Below are 8,182 nucleotides of genomic sequence, written 5' to 3'. Positions count from 1 at the left end.
TTAACTGTTTTGGGTTTTGGTTAAAAAAAAGACAGACATTGTGAGGATGATTTCTAAATATAGCCTGATCCTTCGCTGGTCCCTGAAGCCAATTTTACGCAGTCTGGATTGGTGAACATCACAGCTACACCACATCTCTCTCTCTCTCTCTCTACCTCTCTCTACCTCTCTACCTCTCTCTACCTCTCTCTCTCTCTCTCTCTCTCTCTCTCTCTCTCTCTCTCTCTCTACCTCTCTCTCTACCTCTCTCTCTACCTCTCTCTCTCTCTCTACCTCTCTCTCTCTCTATCTCTCTCTACCTCTCTCTACCTCTCTACCTCTCTCTCTCTCTCTACCTCTCTCTCTCACTCTCTCTACCTCTCTCTCTCGCTCTGTCTTTCTCTCTCGCTCTTTGTCTTTCTCTCTACCTCGCTTTCTCTCATGCGCGGTCTCTCTCTCTCGCTCGGTCTCTCTCGTTCTCTTTCTCTCTCACTCTCTTTCTCTCAGACTCACTCGCTTGTTCTCGCTCTCTCTCTCCCTCTCTTTCTGTATCTCTCACAATCTCTTGCTCTCTCTCGCTATATCTCTCGCACTCGCTCGCTCTCTTTCTATCTCTCGCTCACTCTCTCTCGCTATATCTCTCTCACTTGCCCTCTTTCTCTCTCTCTCTCTGTCTCTCACACGTTCTCTCTCTCACTCGCCTTCTCACTTACTCTTTCACTCTTTCACTCTATCACAGCTCAGGATGAGACTCAATTGCAGACACAGGAGGCGGAAAGTTAGAATCTCAGATATTTATTATAACACAAGGGACAGGCAAAGGGCAGGTCGAGGGCAGTCAGAGGTTCGTAATCCAGGTCAAATTCGGATGAAAGCCAGGGTCCGACAGGAGCCAGGATGGCAGGTAGGTCTAGAGGAATGTGCCCATTCCAGGACCGGGGAACGGGCAGAGTCTAGGACTAACATCCCCCGGGGTCTGTCTGGGAACGCTGCGCCTTACAAACCAGGCTCTCTATACCCCAGATGACTTCAGGGAGGCAGGGAGGCTGGTCTCGGGTCAGACGGTGTAGTAGCGAGGCTATACAGGCGTGAGAGCGTATCAGGCTTCACATTCTTGTGCCTAGGGCTGTAGGAGATAGTAAAATTACAACAAGTGAATAATAAGGGCCCTTCGAGCCTGCCTTGAGTTGAGGCGCTTGGCAGTGCGGAGATATTCCAGGTTCTTATAGTCAGTCCACACTAAGAATGGATGTTCCGCCCCCTCTAACCAGTGCTTCCACTCCTCCAACGCCATCTTAACCGTGAGTAGTTCTCAGCGGGGTTAAGACGATAGGAAAGGAAAGCGCAGGGATGCAGCTTTTGGTCCTGGGTAGAACGCTGGGACAGGACGGCCCTCACTTCAAAGTCCGAGGTGTCGACCTCCAGCACAAACTGTCGGGACGGGTCCTGATGGATTAAGATGGGAGCTGTAGTGAATCGATGCTAGAGCTCCGAGAACGCCGGGTCATCTGCTGGAGACCACATGAACGGAACCTTGGGAGTGGTCAGTGCTAAGAGGGGGGAAGCCAGGGTGCCGTCGAGGTAGACAAACACGAACCGGTTCAACATGTCACGGAGCACATCATTGACCAGGGCCTGGAACACTACAGGAGCGTTGGTCAGTCCGAATGGCATCACAATGTACTCATAGTGCTCGCTAGCCATGTTGAAGTCTGTCTTCCATTCGTCTCCTTCCCGTACCAGATGCTAGGCGTTCCGAAGGTCCAACGTCGAGAAGATAGTTGCCCCCTGGAGAGGCTCGAAAGCCGAGGAGATGAGTGATTGCAGGTAACGTTTTTTAACCTTGATGTCATTAAGACCCCGGTAGTCGATACACGGGCACAGGATTTTGTCCTTCATCTCCACAAAGAAGAACCCTGTGCCGGCTGGGGAGGCAGATGGACGAATACTCTCTGCAACAAGAGATTCCTCAATGTACCTTTCCGTCGTCTTCGTCTCCAGATCCGACGGGAAATAAAGCCGCCACCAAGGTGGTGTTGTGCCCAGGAAAAGGTCAATAGCACAATCATAGGGCCGATGAGGAGGAAGAGATGTGGCGCGGGCTTTGTTGAAAACCTCCAGGAAGTCCTGGTACTCTGCGGGAACGGCGGAAAGATCGAAGGCTTTTCCCAAGCCCGCAGGAAGATGTTCCGGGGCAGGCTGCGCCAACTCTAGACAACGCATGTGGCAGAACTGGCTCCAACCCATGATGGATCCAGTAGCCCAGTCGATCAGGTGTTTGTGCGTCTGGAGCCATGAAAACCCCAAAACCACGGTTACATGAGGAGACTCGATGAGCAGGAACTGCATAGACTCACTGTGATTACCTGACACTTGCAGGTTGATAGGAAACGTATTGTGGGTGACTCTGCCAAATGAGCTCCCATCCAGCGCTCTGGCATCCATGGAAATGGAGAGGGGTTGTGTGGAGATTCCCAGCTCCGACACCAGGGTAGTGGCCATAAAGGTCTTGTCGGCCCCAGTCAATGATCACCCGGAGAGATTTGGACCGGTCACTCCACAGCCGGATGGCATGGAGAGGGGTACAAGTAATGGGAGATTGGAAACTCCACGTACGGTTCACCAGCGTACTCATACCTACTGATGAGCCTGATCTTTTGTTGGACAGGTAGATATGTAATGTCCTGTAGTTCCACAATGCAGACAGCTCTTGGTGCTGTCTGTATCAGCAGGAGACAATCTAGCCCTGCTCAATTGCATGGGCTCCCGAGGAGGCAAGTCAACAGCCCTTGGTGATTCCAGAGGGAACTCAGGTGACATCGGATTCTCCCGGTAATGTAGACACCAGGGACTTCTGGGATTCCTAGGCGGCGAGGTGGGAACCGTGGACGAGCGAGTGTGACCGGGAACAGACATCTCCCTCCTATGTTCCCGTAGCCACCCATCGATCCATATAGTCAAGGCTATGAGAGAGTCGAGGTCAGTGATTCCGGGTTCCAAGCACTCTTGGCGGCCAAAGTGCGAAAATCTAATTTGTAGTCTGCCATACTGTGGGAGTCTTGGCGCAGTTGAAGTAGCTTCCTAGCAGCCTCTCTCACGGACAACGGAGAATCTAACACCTTTTTTTTTACCTCTGCCACGTGCTCATCCAGACTGAGGCAAATGGTGGCTCGCCCAGGTGAGGGTCCTCCCTGACATCAGCGTTATCAGGTACAATGTATTTGAGTGATCCGAGGGAAATGAAGAGGGCTGCAGCTCGACGATGAGGGAGCACTGGGACAGAAACTCCCGGCAGGTTCCTGGATCTCCAGCGTAGCGCTCTGGAGGAGGTAACCGGGGTTCCCGGGAAGCCGGGGTAGGCTGGGGAGAAGCGCCGCTGGTAGCGGGGTTACTGAGAGTCTTGGAGGTTACCATTGTGACTTGCTATCTAGTAGATCATCCGCGGAATTTCTCCAGCACTGCATTGAAAGCGCGGTCATGGCATTCCGCCAAGATCTCGAGTCCTTACCGTAAGGTTTTGAAGTAACTCCTTGTGTCTTCCAATGGCGGCCACTTAAGAGGAGACAGCATTGCGGGGCTGGTCCAAGTCTACTTGGTCAGTCATGGCCAGTTTGTACTATCATGGCTCAGGATAAGAGCCAGATGCAGACACAGGAGGCGGATAGTTAGAATCTCAAATATTTATTATAACACAGGGGGTAGGCAAACGGCAGGTCGAGGGCAGACAGAGGTTTGTAATCCAGGCCAGAGTCAGGCAGGTACAGAACGGCAAGCAGACTCAGGGTCAGGACAGGCAGACTCAGGGTCAGGACAGGCAGACTCAGGGTCAGGACAGGCAGACTCAGGGTCAGGTCAGGGTCAGGACAGGCAGACTCTGGGTCAGGACAGGACATACTCTGGGTCAGGACAAGCAGACTGGGTCAGGACAAGCAGACTCTGGGTCAGGACAAGCAGACTCTGGGTCAGGACAAGCAGACTCTGGGTCAGGACAAGCAGACTCAGGGTCAGGACAGGCAGGGTCAGGAAAGGCTCAGGGTCAGGGTCAGGACAGGCAGACTCAGGGTCAGGACAGGCAGACTTAGGGTCAGGACAGGCAGACTCAGGGTCAGGACAGGACAGACTCAGGGTCAGGACAAGCAGACTCAGGGTCAGGACAGGACAGACGCAGGGTCAGGACAGGCAGACTCAGGGTCAGGACAGGCAGACTCAGGGTCAGGGCCAGGACAGGCAGACTCAGGGTCAAGACAGGCAGACTCAGGTTCAGGACAGGCAGACTCAGGGTCAGGACAGGCAGACTCAGGGTCAGGACAGGCAGACTCAGGGTCAGGTCAGGGTCAGGACAGGCAGACTCTGGGTCAGGACAGGACATACTCTGGGTCAGGACAAGCAGACTGGTTCAGGACAAGCAGACTCTGGGTCAGGACAAGCAGACTCTGGGTCAGGACAAGCAGACTCTGGGTCAGGACAAGCAGACTCAGGGTCAGGACAGGCAGGGTCAGGAAAGGCTCAGGGTCAGGGTCAGGACAGGCAGACTCAGGTTCAGGACAGGCAGACTTAGGGTCAGGACAGGCAGACTCAGGGTCAGGACAGGACAGACTCAGGGTCAGGACAGGACAGACGCAGGGTCAGGACAGGCAGACTCAGGGTCAGGACAGTCAGACTCAGGGTCAGGGCCAGGACAGGCAGACTCAGGTTCAGGACAGGCAGACTCAGGTTCAGGACAGGCAGACTCAGGGTCAGGACAAGCAGAAAGGTCAGAACCGGGAAGACTAGAAACAAATCTTGAGAACAGGAAAACGGGAAACATGCTGGTACGACCTGACAAGACAAGATGAACTGGCAACAGACAAACAGAAAACAGAGATATAAGTACACAGGGGAAAATGGGAGACACTTGGTGGGGGGTGGAGACAAGCACAAGACAGGTGAAACAGATCAGTGTGTGACACACTCATGCTCTCATGAGGGAGAGATCATTTACATAATGAGACACAGCCACGACAAGAAAGCCCAAATAAGCACAGGAGCCATCAGTCATCAGGGGCCTCTGAGGTTACTCCCTGACACACTCTCTACTGCTCTGGGGGCCACAGCAGGAACTGACACACTCATCAGGGGCCCCAGAAAGAAGGACCTTATAGAGGTAGGGGTTTCATTGGAACAGAAGGGGGCAGAGGAGGGGGAGAGGGAGGCATGGGGGTGAATGAGAAGTCCTCTAGCTCAGTGGTTCCCAAAATGTGGGGGGCATGTGTGAGGGGTCAGAAGGGGGGGTGCAGATTTCTTTTAAATGTTTTAATGGAACTCAGTCTAGCTTTCAACTTACTTTTGAAAGTTGTAATTGTAGTTTTCCTCTTGTCCTGTCTGTCATTTGCATACATTAGAGACCATTTTTAACTTGTCAGAAATGTCCAGAACAACTAGACCATGTCAGCTAATGTTTTTTAACTAGGTCTTCTAGCCCATAGATTCTATTGTAATGTATGAGTCACTCAAATATCACATGAATACACATTAGACATGGGAAATAGTAGAATTTAAGAAAATTTGCTTTAAAATTGCAACATCTCTGCAGCCCATAACAAAATGTGTAGAATTGCAGGAAATAAGCTTTAAAGCTGCACAATGTTCTCTCCACCAACAAGAGGGGTGTGAACAGTTTGTGTCATGAACAGTGCTTGTGCCCATAGAAATAGACGTGGTGCATGCGCACAGGGGGAGCCGCGGGATGTTCCCATCATTCTGGAAGGGGGGCCCCGAGTGGAAAAGTTTGGGAATCCATGCTCTAGCTCAGAAGGGGTTGGATGGGGGAATAACTCATTATATCAGAAGGTATCGCGAGTGTGGAGCGTATCAATGGCTCAGACACGAGAGGTATGTGGCAGGGTCTACAGTCAATCACGGACTATAAAAGAAAAACCAGCCCCGTCGCGGACCACGATGTCTTGCTCCCAGACAGACTAAACAACTTCTTTGCTCGCTTTGAGGACAATACAGTGCCACTGACACGGCTCGCTACCAAAACCTGCGGGCTCTCCTTCCCTACAGCCAACGTGAGTAAAACATTTAAACATGTTAACCCTCGCAAGGCTGCAGGCACAGACGGCATCCCCGGCCGCGTCCTCAGAGTATGCGCAGACCAGCTGGCTTCTACACCTGCATTGCTTGCTGTTTGGGGTTTTAGGCTGGGTTTCTGTACAGCACTTCGAGATATTAGCTGATGTACGAAGGGCTATATAAAATAAACTTGATTGATTGGTGTGTTTACGGACATATTCAATCAATCCTTATCCCAGTCTGCTGTTCCCACATGCTTCAAGAGGGCCACCATTGTTCCTGTTCCCAAGAAAGCTAAGGTAACTGAGCTAAATGACTACCGCCCTGTAGCACTCACTTCCGTCATCATGAAGTGCTTTGAGAGACTAGTCAAGGACCATATCCCCTCCACCCTCCCTGACACCCTAGACCCACTCTAATTTGCTTACCGCCCCAATAGGTCAACAGACGATGCAATCACACTGCACACTGTCCTATCCCATCTGGACAAGAGGAATACCTATGTAAGAATGATGTTCATCGATTACAGCTCAGCTTTTAACACCATAGTACCCTCCAAACTCGTCATTAAGCTCGACCCCGCCCTGTGCAACTGGATCCTGGACTTCCTGATGGGCCGCCCCCAGGTGGTGAGGGTAGGTAACAACATCTCCACCCCACTGATCCTCAACACTGGGGCCCCACAAGGGTGCGTTCTCAGCCCTCTCCTGTATTCCCTGTTCACCCACGGCTGCGTGGCCATGCACGCCTCCAACTCAATCATCAAGTTTGCAGACGACACTACAGTGGTAGGCTTGATTACCAACAACGACGAGACGGCCTACAGGGAGGAGGTGAGGGCCCTCGGAGTGTGGTGTCAGGAAAATAAACTCACACTCAATGTCAACAAAACAAAGGAGATGATCGTGGACTTCAGGAAACAGCAGAGGGAGCAGCCCCCTATCCACATTGACGGGACAGTAGTGGAGAGGGTAGAAAGTTTTAAGTTCCTCGGCGTACACATCACGGACAAACTGAAATGGTCCACCCACACAGACAGCGTGGTGAAGAATGCGCAGCAGCGCCTCTTCAACCTCAGGAGGCTGAAGAAATTCGGCTTGTCACCAAAAACACTCACAAACTTTTACAGATGCACAATCGAGAGCATCCTGTCGGGCTGTATCACCGCCTGGTACGGCAACTGCTCCGCCCATAACCGTAAGGCTCTCCAGAGGGTAGTGAGGTCTGCACAACGCATCACCGGGGGCAAACTACCTGCCCTCCAGGACACCTACACCACCCGATGTCACAGGAAGGCCAAAAAGATCATCAAGGGCAACAACCTCCCGAGCCACTGCCTGTTCACCCCGTTATCATCCAGAAGGCGAGGTTAGTACAGGTGCATCAAAGCGGGGACCGAGAGACTGAAAAACAGCTTCTATCTCAAGGCCATCAGACTGTTAAACAGCCATCACTAACATCTCCTGAGATTCTGGCTGCCATCTTGCAGTGGTATAAAGTATTTAAGTAAAACTATTTTAAAGTACTACTTAAGTAGTTTTTATGACTTTCTGTACTTTACTGTTTATATTTTTGAAAACTTTTACTTCACTACAATCCTAAGGAAAAGTATGTACTTTTTACCCCATACATTTTCCCTGACACCCAAAAGTACTCGTTACATTTTGAATGCTTAGCAGGACAGGAAAATTGTCCAATTCAAGCACTTATCAAGAGAACATCCCTGGTCACCCTTACTGCCTCTGATCTGGCAGACTCACTAAACACACATGCTTAGTTTGTAAATTATGTCTGTGTGTGCCCCTGGCTATCTGTAAATTTAATAAGAAAAGGTGCCGTCTGTTTTGCTTAATGTAACAGATTTGAAATGATTTATACTTTTACTTTTGATACTTAAGTATATTTTAGCAATTACATTTACTTTTGATACTTAAGTATATTTAAAACCAAATACTTTTTGACTTTTACTCAAGTAGAATTTTACTAAGTCATTTTCTATCAGGTTTTCTTTACTTTTACTCAAGTATGACAATTGGGTACTTTTTTCACCACTGCCATCTTGGATAATCCCTTTAACAGATAGCTCAAGCTATTTGTTTCCATTTGGTTAGAAGAAAGTGCTGTGTTTTAATAGCCAGGCGTGGATACT

The sequence above is a fragment of the Salvelinus namaycush genome, chromosome 17 (assembly GCF_016432855.1).
Source record: "Salvelinus namaycush isolate Seneca chromosome 17, SaNama_1.0, whole genome shotgun sequence".
Classification (NCBI taxonomy): domain Eukaryota; kingdom Metazoa; phylum Chordata; class Actinopteri; order Salmoniformes; family Salmonidae; genus Salvelinus; species Salvelinus namaycush.
This window is presented reverse-complemented; position numbering follows the sequence as displayed.